This window comes from Phoca vitulina, unplaced genomic scaffold, assembly GCF_004348235.1.
Source record: "Phoca vitulina isolate PV1807 unplaced genomic scaffold, GSC_HSeal_1.0 scaffold19, whole genome shotgun sequence".
In the NCBI taxonomy this organism is placed as follows: domain Eukaryota; kingdom Metazoa; phylum Chordata; class Mammalia; order Carnivora; family Phocidae; genus Phoca; species Phoca vitulina.
The window spans coordinates 401,290-416,255 of NW_022589722.1; the positions used below are offsets into that span (position 1 = coordinate 401,290).

Consider the following 14,966-nt stretch of genomic DNA (forward strand, 5'->3'; position numbering starts at 1 on the left):
TTGGATACTAGCCCTTTATCTGATATGTCATTTGCAAATATCTTCTCCCATTTTGTCGGTTGTCTTTTGGTTTTGTTGACTGTTTCTTTGCTGTGCAAAAGCTTTTTATCTTGATGAAGTCCCAATAGTTCATTTTTGCCCTTGCTTCCCTTGCCTTTGGCGATGTTTCCAGGAAGAAGTTGCTGCGGCAGAGGTCGAAGAGGTTGCTGCCTGTGTTCTCCTTTAGGATTTTGATGGACTCCTGTCTCACATTGAGGTCTTTCAACCATTTTGACTCTATTTTTGTGTGTGGTGTAAGGAAATGGTCCAGTTTCATTCTTCTGCATGTGGCTGTCCAATTTTCCCAACACCATTTGTTGAAGAGACTGTCTTTTTTCCATTGCACATTCTTTCCTGCTTTGTTGAAGATTAGTTGACCATAGAGTTGAGGGTACATTTCTGGGCTCTCTATTCTGTTCCATTGATCTATGTGTCTGTTTTTGTGCCAGTACCATACTGTCTTGATGATGACAGCTTTGTAATAGAGCTTGAAGTCCAGAATTGTGATGCTGCCAGCTTTGCTTTTCTTTTTCAACATTCCTCTGGCTATTTGGGGTCTTTTCTGGTTCCATACAAATTTTAGGATTATTTGTTCCATTTCATTGAAAGAAGTTGATGGTATTTTGATAGGGATTGCATTGAATGTGTAGATTGCTCTAGGTAGCATTGACATCTTCACAATATTTGTTCTTCCAATCCATGAGCATGGAACATTTTTCCATTTCTTTGTGTCTTCCTCAGTTTCTTTCATGAGTATTTTATAGTTTGCTGAGTACAGATTTTTTGCCTTTTTGGTTAGATTTCTTCCTAGGTATCTTACGGTTTTGGGTGCAGTTGTAAATGGGATCGACTCCTTAATTTCTTTTTCTTCTGTCTTGTTGTTGGTATATTAGAAATGCCACTGATTTCTGTGCATTGATTTTATATCCTGCCACTTTACTGAATTCCTGTATGAGTTCTGGCAGTTTTGGGGTGGAGTCTTTTGGGTTATCCACATAAAGTATCATATCATCTGCAAAGAGTGAGAGTTTGACTTCTTCTTTGCCGATTTGGGTGCCTTTTATTTCTTTTTGTTGTCTGATTGCTGTGGCTAGGACTTCTAATACTATGTTGAATAGCAGTGGTGATAGTGGATATCCCTGCCGTGTTCCTGACCTTAGGGGGAAAGCTCTCAGTTTTTCCCCATTGAGAATGATATTCACTGTGGGTTTTTCATAGATGGCTTTTATGATATTGAGGTATGTACCCTTTATCCCTATACTCTGAAGAGTTTTGATCAAGAGAGGATGCTGTATTTTGTCAAATGCTTTTTCTGCATCTATTGAGAGGATCATATGGTTCTTGTTCTTTTTTTTTTTTTTTAATATTTTATTTATTCAGTTGACAGAGAGAGATAGCGAGAGCAGGAACACAAGCGGGGGAGTGGGAGAGAGAGAAGCAGGCCTCCTGCGGAGCAGGGACCCCAATGCGGGGCTCGATCCCAGGACCCTGGGATCATGACCTGAGCCTAAGGCAGACGCTTAACTACTGAGCCACCCAGGCACCCCTTGTTCTTTCTTTATTAGTGTATTGTATCACATTGATTGATATGCGGATGTTGAACCGACCTTGCAGCCCAGGGATAAATCCCACTTGGTCTTGTTGAATGATCCTTTTAATGTACTGTTGGAGCCTATTGGCTAGTATTTTGGTGAGAATTTTTGCATCCATGTTCATCAGGGATATTGGTCTGTAATTCTCCTTTTTGATGGAGTCTTTGTCTGGTTTTGGGATCAAGGTAATGGTGGCCTCATAAAACGAGTTTGGAAGTTTTCCTTCCATTTCTATTTTTTGGAACAGTTTCAGAAGAATAGGTATTAATTCTTCTTTAAATGTTTGGTAGAATTCCCCTGGGAAGCCATCTGGCCCTGGGCTTTTGTTGGGAGATTTTTGATTACTGCTTCCATTTCCTTAGTGGTTCTAGGTCTGTTCAGGTTTTCTATTTCTTCCTGTTTCAGTTTTGGTAGTTGATACATCTCTAGGAATGCATCCATTTCTTCCAGGTTATCTAATTTGCTGGCATACAGTTGATCGTAATATGTTCTTATAATTGTTTTATTTCCTTGGTGTTGGTTGTGATCTCTCCTCTTTCATTCGTGATTTTATTTATTTGGGTCATTTCTCTTTTCTTTTTGATAAGTCTGGCCAGGGGTTTATCAATATTATTAATTCTTTCAAAGAACCAGCTCCTAGTTCGTTGATCTGTTCTACTGTTCTTTTGGTTTCTATTTCATTGATTTCTGCTCTGATCTTTTTTATTTATTTTCTCCTGCTGGACTTAGGCTTTATTTGCTGTTCTTCCTCCAGCTCCTTTAGGTGTAGGGTTAGGTTGTGTATATGAGACCTTTTCTTGTTTCTTGAGAAAGGCTTGTATTGCTATATACTTCCCTCTTAGGACTGCCTTTGCTGCATCTGAAAGATTTTGAACAGTTGTGTTTTCATTTTCCTTTGTTTCCATGAATTTTTTTTTAATTCTTCTTTAATTTCCTGGTTGACCCATTTGGTCTTTAGTAGGATGCTCTTTAGCCTCCATGTATTTGAGTTCTTTCTGACTTTCCTCTTGTGATTGAGTTCTAGTTTCAAAGCATTGTGGTCTGAAAATATGCAGGGAATGATCCCAATCTTTTGGGACTGGTTGAGACCTCATTTGTGAGCTAGGATGCCAACTGGCATTTAAATCTTAGACTGCTAGGCACATTCCTTAACTTTCTAATCTTTAACATGCTTTTGTAAAAGATAAGAAAATCCATTTTGCCACACCAAGGCTCTCTCATTGTTTAATCTCATCATGTGACTAGTTCTAACCAATGAGTTGTTAGAAGAAGTGTGATACTTCCATGCTAAAGCATTTAATTGCCAATACAAGGTTGTCTATGGCTTTCCTTATTCTTGTACATTAATGGAACTTTGAGATGGTGGTTGTTCCATCATTCTGGGTTACTGAGAAACTATGATGAGCAGAGTACTCTCTCCCTTAGCTTGAGATAGTGTTTTTGTTTTTTGTTTCTTTAAAGCACAGTATGATCCAGTGAATCTTCGATGAAACAGTCCTATAGGAAGTCTGCTTCCAAAATTCTGCTTGCAAAGTTTTTAGATTCAAAACGATCTAGGAATCAGTGGTCAATTAGAGGCCATAGTAGGGTTAGCTTTTGTCACGTAGAGTAATTGTTAAGTATATTTTCATGTTTCTAATTTTTATTATAAAATACGGGTTGCTAATAAAAATATTTTTTAAAATTAAAAAGTATGAAATTAACACATTTTAAATAAAACCATCACTGATAATCTCAGTGTATAATGTTCAGTAATTATTTTCATCTTTTTATTATTTCAAATCATTAATATATTACTTTAGTTATAATAAAATACTCATAATAGCTCATCTTTTTTGAGCATTAATTACGCCTAAGCACTGTTCAAAGACCTTAATGTTCATTAATTCATTATGTTCACAGTAATCTGTAAGACAGTTACACTCTCTGTCTAATGGCTGAGAAAAGAAGAGGCAAAGAATAACTTGCTCATCACTCATTTAGTAGTTTGTGGGAGATATTTTGTGGAAGCAGTTTGTAGGAGGACCCAGAAAGTCCAATAAGACTTGTACTCAACCACTAGACTAGATTCCTATGTGATTAAATATTTTTTATTCACATCATTTTAGATGTTTCATCATGTACTTGACATTTGGCTGATATTGGACATTATATTCTTTCCAATATTTTGTCTGAATAATTTTGAGATAAATATTGGGCAAACTTTCCTCCTTATAGTTATTTCAGTGTATTTCTATGACTTGGTGCCTACAAGTGTCTATTTTGGCTTAAAGAACATAAACATTCTTTGACATCTTGAATAAAAATTTCATAGTGATTTTTTTAATATATTGTATTAAACAACTGTGAAAGAGTGCCTACTGAATGTAAATGGATATAAATCCAGCCCAGAATCATGGGTAAATAATAGTGTAGGATGGACTAAGGCTCTCAACTTTGACATGAGAAGTATGTGAAGGACATAATATTGGATTACACAGTTTCTTTAATCTGCCTACCACATGCCCAAAATCTACTTTCTATACACCTACCTATAAGATACTTGTATTTTGGTTTCACATTGGCTTGAGCATATGCTAAATAAGTGTTCAATGACAGTGTCACTTGATTAGAAAATAAGCAAAATAACTGAAAAACCCTGTGCAGCATTGTATCAGAGGTAAAGAGAATGTCACACTGTTCAATTTTAAGAGGACAAAATAAACTCATAATATGGTAGATAAGTGCAAAAGCATGAAGAAAATGTTTTCCAGATTGAAATAACAAAGAACAAATTAACCTAATCCAGTATTGAGTAACGGAATTACTGTGCTTCTTTTGTTAAGCATTAATTTTTCATAGGATTTAAAAGGATTTGACTTATTTCTTGTAGTTATAGAATGTACAAAATCCATTGCCAATGACACTCATTATTATGCACAGTGAACCTGGTGTGTTAGCAATGAAGTGAAACATGTTTAAACGTAAGGAGTAATACTGAGAGAATTCTCTGCACCCTTTTCATTTGCATTGCAAGTAGATTTTGAGAGGTAATCAGAGGTTTACTAGAAGAAAGAATATACTACTTTTTTTTCCCCCTGCTTTCATGAACTGTACTAGAAGAGTCCTTGCCTTCAAAGTTCCTCTGTTGTTTACATGACTTCCTTCTTATGACTCTACTATTATTCTGATTTATTCTGGAACAGTGGACAAAGAGAAAAAAAATAGTTGAAAGATCTTAAGATTGTTTTGTAGCTTTTATTTCTAAGAAGACAGTGTGTCCCAGTCAGTGTCTATAATTAAGTCTTGGCTGTTTAACTGTTGACGAATCACTTAAATTTCTTGCTTCTAGGTTATATGTAAAAAACTTGGTAGAGTCATAACTATTCTATTAAAAGGGTTGTTGTGAGGTTGTTGAGTTGCTTATGAGGTTATCTTGATGAAGTCCCAATAGTTCATTTTTGCTTTTGTTTCCCTAGTCCTTAGAGACGTGTCTAGCAAGAAGCTGCTGTGGCCCAGGTCAAAGACATTTCTGCCTGTGTTCTCCTTTAGGATTTTGGTGGATTCCGGTCTCACATTTAGATCTTTCAACCATTTTGAGTCTATTTTTGTGTACAATATAAGAAAATGGTCCAGTTTCATTCTTCTGCATGTGGCTGTCCAATTTTCCTAACACCATTTATTGAAGAGACTGTCTTTTTTCCATTGGATATTCTTTCCTGCCTTGTCAAAGATTAGTTGAACATAGATTTGAGGGTCCATTTATGGGTTCTCTATTCTGTTCCATTGATCTATGTGTCTGTTTTTGTGCCAGTACCATACTGTCTTGATGATTACAGCTTTGTAATAGAGCTTGAAGTCCGGAAATGTGATACCACCAGATTTGGTTTTCTTTTTCAACATTCCTCTAGCTTTTTGGGGTCTTTTCTGGTTCCATACAAATTTTAGAATTATTTGTTCCAGCTCTGTGGAAAATGTCAGTGGTATTTTGATAGGGATTGCATCGAATGTGTAGATTTCTCTGGGTAGCATGGACATTTTAACAATATTTTCCCAATCCATGAGCATGGTATATTTTTCCATTTCTTTGTCTCTTTCTCAATTTCTTTCATAAGTGTTCTGCAGTTTTCAGAGTACAGATCCTTTACCTCTTTGGTTAGGTTTATTCCTAGGTATCTTACAGTTTTTGGTGTAATTGTAAATGGGATCAATCCCTTAATTTCTCTTTCTTCTGTCTCAGTGTATAGAAAAGAAGCTGATTTCTGTGCATTGGTTTTATATCCTGCCACTTTGCTGAATTTGTATGAGTTCCAGCAATTTTGGGTCAAGTCTTTTGGGTTTTCCACATTAAGTATCATGTCATCTGCGAAGAATGAGAGTTTGACTTCTTCTTTGCCGATTTGGATGCCTTTTATTTCTTTTTGTTGTCTGATTGCTGAGGGTAGGACTTCCAGTACTGTGTTGAACAACAGTGGTGAGAGTCGATATCCCAGTCATGTTCCTGACCTTAGGAGAAAAGCTCTCAGTTTTTGCCACTGAGAATGATAGTCACTGTGGGCTTTTGGTATACGGCTTTTATGATATTGAGGTATGTTCCTTTTATCCCTACATTGTGGAGAGTTTTAATCAAGAAAGGATGTTGTATTTTGTCAAATGCTTTTTCTGCATCAATTGAGAGGATCATATGGTTGTTGTCCTTTCTTTTATTAATGTGTCGTATCACATTGTTTGATTTGCAGATGTTGAACCACCCTTGCAGCCCAGGAATAAATCTCACTTGGTCATGGTGAATAATCCTTTTTATGTACTGTTGGATCCTATTGGCTAATATCTGGGTGAGAATTTTTGCATCCATGTTCATCAGGGATTTTGGTCTGTAATTTTCTTTTATGGTGGGGTCTTTGTCTCGTTTTGGGATCAAAGTAATGCTGGCGTAATAGAAAGATATTGGAAGTTTTCCTTCCATTTCTATTTTTTGAAACAGCTTCAGAAGAATAGGTATTAATTCTTCTTTAAATGTTTGGTAGAATTCCCCTAGGAAGCCCTCTGGCCCTGGACTCTTGTTTGTTGGGAGTTTTTTTTTATTACTGCACCAATTTCCTTGCTGGTTTTGTGTCTGCTCAGGTTTTCTATTTCTTTCTGTTTCAGTTTTGGTAGTTTATATTTTAATTCCAGTTAGTTAATATATGGTGTAGTATTAGTTTCAGGTGTACAATATAGTAATTTAGCATTTCCATACATCACACTGTACTCATCACAACAAGTGCACTTCTTAATTTCCATCACCTATTTAACCCATCCCACCCTACCCCCCACCTTCCCTCTGGTAACTATCAGTTCATTCTCTATAGCTAAGAATCTGTTTCTTGGTTTGTCTCTCTCTCTGTCTTTTTTTCTCCTTTGCTCATTTGTTTTGTTTCTTACATTCTACATATGAGTGAAATCATTGGTATTTGTCTTTCTTTGACTTATTTCGCTTAGCATGATACTCTCTTGCTCCATCTATGCCATTGCAAATGGCAAGATCTCATTCTTTTTTATGGCTGAGTAATATCCCATTGTGTATATATATATATACCACCTTTTCTTTATCCATTTGTCAGTTTGTGAATGCTAGTGCTGTTTCCATAGTTTGGCTATTATAGATAATGCTGTTGTAAACTTTGGGGTGCATGTATCCCCCTTTTTTGACTATTTGATTTTAGTTTTTATTATTTTTAATTTTTTTTAGTATCACGTTTTTATTTAAATTCCAGTTAACTTACAATGTAATATTAGTTTCAGATATAGAATTTAGTGGTTCATTACTTACAACACCCAGTACTCATCACAACAAGTGCCCTCCTTAATCCCCATCACCCAATGAACCCATCCCTCCCCCGCCTCCCCTCCAGCAATTCTTAGTTTGATCTCTATAGTTAAGTCTCTTATGGTTTGCTTCTCTCTTCTTCCCACCATGGTCATTTGTTTTGTTTCTTAAATTCCACATATGAGTGAAATCATATGGTATTTGTCTCTCTCTGACTTATTTTGCTTAGCATAATACCCTCTATCTCCATCCACATTGTTGCAAATGCAAGATTTAATTCTTTTTGATGGCTGGGTAATATTCCACACACACACACACACACACACACACACACACACACACACACACCTACATTCATCAGTCAGTGGACATTTGGGCTCTTTCCATAATTTGGCTATCATTGATAATGCTGCTGTAAACATCAGGGTGCATGAGTCCCTTCGAATCCATATTTTTTTTCTTTTGGGTAAATACGTATTAGTGCAATTGCTGGATTTGTAGGGTAGTTCTATTTTTAACTTTTTGAGGAAACTCCATATTGTTTTCCAGAGTGGCTGCACCATTTTGCATTCTCACCAACTGTGCAAAAGGGTTCCCCTTTCTCTACATCCTCACCAACACTTGTTGTTTCTTGTGTTGTTGATTTTAGCTATTCTGACAATTGTGTGGTGATATCTCATTGTAGTTTTGATTTCTATTTCCCTGATGATCAGTGATGTTGAGTATCTTTTCATGTGTCTGTTTGGCCTTCTTGTTTTAGATATTGGTATTTCCTATGATGTTTCCATAATGTGTATTACAAAAACCAAACACGGTACTGTTTTATAGCATAGAAAGTAAAATTTAGATTTTGATGTCTTCTCAAGAGTAGATACAGGACTTAAGAAACTTATTTCACTGTTTCATTCTGATATTCATTTGATATTCATTCAAACTGTATCTTTATGGGAAGTTTAAAAATAGTAAAACTTGGGCGCCTGGGTGGCTCAGTTGGTTGAGCGACTGCCTTTGGCTCAGGTCATGATCCTGGAGTCCCTGGATCGAGTCCCGTGTCGGGCTCCCTGCTCGGCAGGGAGTCTGCTTCTCCCTCTGACCCTCCCCCCTCTCATGTGCTTGCTCTCTCTCATTCTCTCTCTCTCTCAAATAAATAAATAAAAAATCTTAAAAAAAAAAAAAAAAAAAAAAGTAAAACTTACATGTGTCTATTCATGTCTTCAAGGCCCTGATGAGAAGAATGGGAATATTTCTTCATTTGTCATAATGTGATGTGAAGTCTAGCTTGAAACATTGAGTCATATGTTATAATAGTTGATTTAATGGAATAGGAACTTTGGTTTCTAGTTAGATTCCATTAGCTTTATGTAGAAACATGGTTAGAATTGAACTCAGTTGTTGTTTTCCAATTTCACAGATTTCTCTGCTTAAAATTTTAGTGTAACTTTTATAATATTCTCCTTATAATATACAGTTTGAGGATAAAAATAAAATCTGATATTTCTGCTAAGTATTTTGCTTTCCTATAGGTAAATATACCAGCTTAGATATTAAGTATAAAAAAATTGCAGATGTCTATAATAATACAAATACATATTTGTCAAACAAATAATGAGATCCTGAATTTTACCAGAAGATAATTCAAAATAACAAGGTACCATTTAAAACACAAATACACCTGGGCCCCCAAATTTTTCTGTTTCTCCAAAAATCAAACTTAAAACTTGTTCACAGGAACCCATAAGTTGAACCATGTTCTTATAAAAATGCAGCATAAAAATTAAGCATCTGGGTATCTGGAACTCAAACTGCCTTTAAACATTAAAATCAATGCTTAAATTGCTTCTAAAAGTGAATAGGAAATGAGTCCTGGCTGTGAGTTTTATGTGGCCAGGAACCTTCCACAGATGGGATGTTGAATTATCCAGCCACTTGGTGTGAAATTGGACATACTCAAGATAAATCTCAAATAGATGTCATTAAAATAACATGACCTGGGTCTTCAGTTTGATGTTTTATTTGACCATTTTCTAAAAAGGGGCAGTTAAATTGTCTTGTGCATTATTCATAGGTTGGTTATTGTAAATACATTTATGTTTGTCTCTGACTATATGTGTCTAAATAATGACAAACTAAAATTGGAAGAACAAGATTAATTTGAATTGATGAAGGTCATATATTTATTTATTTGTTTTTAATAGATGAAGTTTCAGACTTGACTGAATTTTAAAGGAGTTTTATTCAGATCAATGAATATGGGCCCGCAAGAGATCATTCAAAAGAATATTCTGTGTACTGAGTTCTCTGAGTTTATTTATACATAGGGAGTCTGTGAATACATTTTTTTGTAGTTGTCATAATTATTTAATTTTTTTTTTCTATTTTAGGAGTGCTTTAAAATTTAAAGACACAGAGCACTAATCTAATGGAAAAACAAGTAGAAAGAGCAAATTGTTGTACTGACCAGTCACTATGTTCATAATGTGTTAAAATGAAGAAACCCGTCCTCTTTGTTATTTATAAAACTAAAGCTACTTTGCATTGCCCTCAAAGTGTGAGAGAAATTAATTCTTAAGTCACATTGCAAATATTACCATTCTGACATGGAACGATTTTCCTCCTCCTACTCAGGAGAGCGGGAACTATGGGTGATGAGATTTCACATCAAAGGTCAAGACCCGATGTTCAGGTTTAGAACTCTCTCCAAAAACCAGGGAGAAGGTTTAAGAAGGGGAAGTAAATATTAATCAGCAAAACTATTACTATTTAGAACTACTAAATCAAAATACATAGAAAGTCATGAAAGCCAAACTTTAAGAGATTCACCCTAAAGACATGGATGAGTTGAAAAGAAAATATTTTGATATAAGAATAGAAACTCCATCTTGTCTTACTCTCTATAATGCTAAAGACCAAGTTGGAGACAGGCTGGCCAGGGCTTCTTACCTTGTTTATTATCTTAATTAGAGTCTGGATAGACCAGGTACAACTTGAGAAATCTGTTGTGGAAAAGAAGATTAGTTATGCTTTCAATATTTTTTATCACAACTATAGTATCAATAATAATGGTTAGGAGTGGGTTATCATAGGACAGAGAGGTAATCTTCCTCTGTGTTGGTCCCTCATTTCAATTATTGTTGTCAGTGGAACAGCATCATTTATGTGTATTGTAAAAGTAACGATGTGTTTTGATTATTCACCTTTATACTTCCTTTTTTGTATATGTTAATACTATAATCATATTTCATCTAGGTACCCCCAAAAATATTTTGTGAATAACTGTCATCGGCAGCACTTGGTCACAGGCTTTTGGTTGTAGGGGAACGTTTATCGAAATAGAATGGGCAAAAATGCTCCAGACAGGAAATTAAATTTGAAAATACACATTGAAAACAACAGTGCAAATATAGAGATCAAAAATTCTTACATGGATTTCAGAGTGAAAAATATGGATGAAGTAAAAAATCAGGAAACATTCAAGTACTGAAGATCAAGGAAAAATAATCAGGACAGAATGGCATAACTGAATGGGTGTAGGCATAAGCTGTAGAGATAGGAGATCAAAACTTACAAACCATGAGAGACTATGGACTCTGAGAAACAAACTGAGGGTTCTAGAGGGGAGCGGGGTGGGGGGATGGGTTAGCCTGGTGATGGGTATTAAAGAGGGCACGTTCTGCATGGAGCACTGGGTGTTTTCCGCAATGAATCGTGGAACACTACATCAAAAACTAATGATGTAATGTATGGTGATTAACAACATAATAAAATAAAATTAAAAAAAAAACTTAGCTCAGCTTCTTACTAGCTATGGTATATAAACCTCAGTGTAATCACCTGAAAGATGGGATTTGTAATGTCTGATTTACTGCTTTGACATAAATATTAAATTAACAGCATGTATAAAGTATATAACAAAATCTCTTACTAAATGAAGCAATTGCCTGGCAAACAGCCACGGAGACAGGGAGTAGAGCAAGATCAAGCCAGTAGTCAGGCATGAAATCTTTCTAAATAAGTGAGATGTAAAATTCAGGGAGTTGGTATGTGCGCAAGCAGTTTGATCAGTTACAAGCAAACTTTGAAATGTATTTTTCTTTATTTTATATAGCTATAGATATTTCTGTTAATTTCAGTGTATTTCTGCAGCGTTCTGTAGTCTCAGGTACTTTGCCTAAAATATAGCGGGTGATTGAGTTGCGCAAGCAGCGGCTGCGGGAAGCCGGACACCGGGCGTCACGTATTACAAGTTCAGTGGCTTCGCAGAAGTTGACGGGATCACGGGCTTCCGACGCCTGTAGCCCGCAGGGATTAAGGCCTGTGGTTTCCACAGAAGCACCGCCTATCATATTTGGCACACCAACCAAACTGAGTTCTGATTTTGCTGTATATGATTATGCTGGGAAAGACAAAGTTCCTGAGCTGCAGAAGTTTTTCCAGAAATCCGACGGTGTGCCCATCCACCTGAAACGAGGCCTGCCTGACCAAATGCTTCACCGGACCACCCTGGCGCTGACGCTGGGCTGGGGGTGGGGGGACCATCTACTGCCTGATCGCTGTCTACATGGCTTCGTGGCCCAGAAACAAATGAGTTAGGCTGCAGAGGACTGGTTTGCTTTTTGGCATAAACCCTTTGAATTTTCATTTTTCACTGCTCTGTAAACATTTTCTTTTTAACTTGAATGGTTTACTTAACATTTTCCCAGAGAAATAGGAAGATACTAAGGCGCTATTTTGGTTTGTTTATGAAATGCACATGGTCCATCAGAGCTCACTGGACAGTTAAAACCATTGTTTAAAGAGATGTTGCTGCTCTTTAGGCTCCTGATTTCCCTGAAGGTTCTGGAGGAAGGTCGCACACAGACCCATTGACAGCAGTCTGTGCTGAGGTCCTTGGGGACTCACAGTGGTGTTTTTGAGCATGGGGTGCAGAGGCCTTTCTGGATTTGGATGTGATTGAGGAAGGAAGGAAGAAACCAACGCCAGGAGCAGGAAACGGGGGTATGCGCTAGTAGACACCTTGGGGGTTTTTCCTTCTTGCAGTAAAATGTTAAGGAAAGTTATTTGCAGCCTGCCTCTGTTCATTGGACAGTTTGTTTCCAAAGGCTACTTGCCTCCTCCCAGATCTTTAGTGAAATTTTATGTGTAATTGTTAAGTATTTATTCTACCTCGGGAACAGAAAACACCTGTTTAGTGTTGCACTTTAGACCAGTGTTGTTTTATTAATGCCGCTGTGGCACAAAGTCTCCTTTACCTTTTCAAAATATTATGGCTTTAAATTATGATTTATTTTGATTGTGGAATAAATACATTAATGAAAAAAAATATAGTGGATGATCAATAAATGGGCTGAATGAATAAATGAATAAAATAGGATGTAATGAAGCACTGGACTTTAACTGAGGTCCTTAGTTCCAGCTTTGGGTTAGTCATTAGATACTATGAGAGTTTCAACAGGTGATTTAACCTCTGGAAGAAGTATGGTTAACTGGATTAAACAATCTTTAAAAAATGTAGCAGATTTAATTTTTCCAAGTTATAAACAAAATCTATTTTTAATGTTAGCCTTTTTTTTTTTTTTCTTAAATGTGAACATATTCCCCCAAATAGTTATGGCTTAGGGCCAAGTGCCAATATTGGCAGTAAATCCCCATGGCATCATTAGATGTGCTACTTAAATAAAATAAAGTTGCTATTAATCTATGTATAACAGAATTTAAAAAGTGACAAAAGTACAACCAAAAGATGTGAGATCGCAAGGCAAATATGAATGATATTAATGTTACCTACACCATGTTTTGTCCCTCCTAAAAAGGAAACTTGACAATGGATAAGGCAGTCACTGAGAGAGATTATCTTTCTGTTTTAGAAACAAAACAAAATAGCATTAATTATTGCTGTCTGTATAATTAGCCACTGTTTGGCTGAAAACAAATGATAACCCATCTGGCAGTATTTTAAGCCTCGTACATTTTATGTTGTGATTGGTGAGCTTGATCATGTTAAGAAAGATTCACCACAGTTACAAAAGAATTAGTAAATAGGAATTTAAAAACATCAAACCATAGTCATAGCATCCTATAACGGTTTTTTTTGTTGTTATTCCTTTATTCAACAAGATATTATTGAGTACCTGTTATGTTCCAGGCCGTATTTTAGATGCAAATAAGAATGAGACAGGCATGCCCCTCACGCCTTCATTCCAGGAAGTGATACAAGCAAACAAACATTAAATACATAAATAAACACTAATGATTTCCAAATAACGATGAGTACAAGCCAATAACTATGTAATTGGGAATAACTAGTTACTGAGATTTATTTACCAGGTAAAGAACAGGTGAAAGAATAAATGGCAGAATAAAAGTGATGATCGCTGGTAAAGGCTTTTGCTATGTTTAGCTGCCGGAAGGTGGTGGCTTGGAATTAGGTGTAGGTCAATAAAAATGGAGAAAATAAAAATACTGGTGATATGTTTGGGGATATTATTGACAGGGTTTGCTCGTATATTCATTGAGGGAACTGAGAAAACAGGGAAGCAAGGATCAACCCTAGATATTTGTCTTAAGCTTCTGGGTCTGTAGTTCTAATTGCAGAGCTGGGGGAAACTGAGGGAGAAGAGTTTAAAGGAGAAAAATAAGGGTTTTCTTGGGGAAGTTACATTAAAGTTTAAGAATCTTTTATATAGCCACTGGAGAGGTCAAGGAGACAGTTGGAGTTCTAGAGAAAGTTCAAAACTGGTGATAACAGATTTTGGAGTAGGCCATGTAGCTTTGTAGCTCTGCTTTGTTGACCCTGTAGGTTTTGTACTGCTCCTCTTTGGCTTTCACAACCTGAAACATCATCAATTTTACATTTTTAAACTATGCATTCCAAAGACTTTTCCATCACTTTCATTGGCTCTGTATCATTAACCTCAGGAAATTTACAGAACCTTTCCAATACTTAGACTGTAGTATAAAAAATGGTTTCATGCGTGAATTAAACTGAAGAACATTTATGCCTGAGTCATGGGACTCTCTCCACCCTGGAATTTTAGTTCTTTATCTGTAAAGAATAAAACTTAGAAGTGTTTTATTTATTTATTTATTTATTTATTTATTTATTTATTTTATTTTAAGATTTTATTTATTTATCTGAGAGAGAGAGAATGAGAGACAGCATGAGAGGGAGGAGGGTCAGAGGGAGAAGCAGACCTGCTGAGCAGGGAGCCTGATGTGGGACTCGATCCCAGGACTCCAGGATCATGACCTGAGCCGAAGGCAGTCGCTTAACCAACTGAGCCACCCAGGCGCCCCTAGAAGTGTTTTAAATTAAAAAAAAAAATTCAACTCTGGTTGGAAAAAAACGTATCTCAAGTGGAAGCACAGGAAATAGAAGAAATAAAGCAGAGATGTTCAGTTCAGCCTTTTAGGCCAACACCATGTGCCTTTCATTGGTACCGAGAGCTGTCCACTTAGGGCTCTGTTTATATGCCATAGGATTAGATTGTATCTAAGGCCCCCACTGGGACTAACTTATGATTTTATTAAGTTATTGCCTCAGGATGGAA

At 36.3% G+C, this 14,966-nt stretch overlaps 1 pseudogene; it reads left to right on the forward strand.

The window, feature by feature from the left end:
- Positions 1-12,004, forward strand: part of LOC116640082 — a 68,022-nt pseudogene extending 56,018 nt beyond the window's left edge.
- The last annotated feature ends 2,962 nt before the right edge of the window (positions 12,005-14,966 follow it).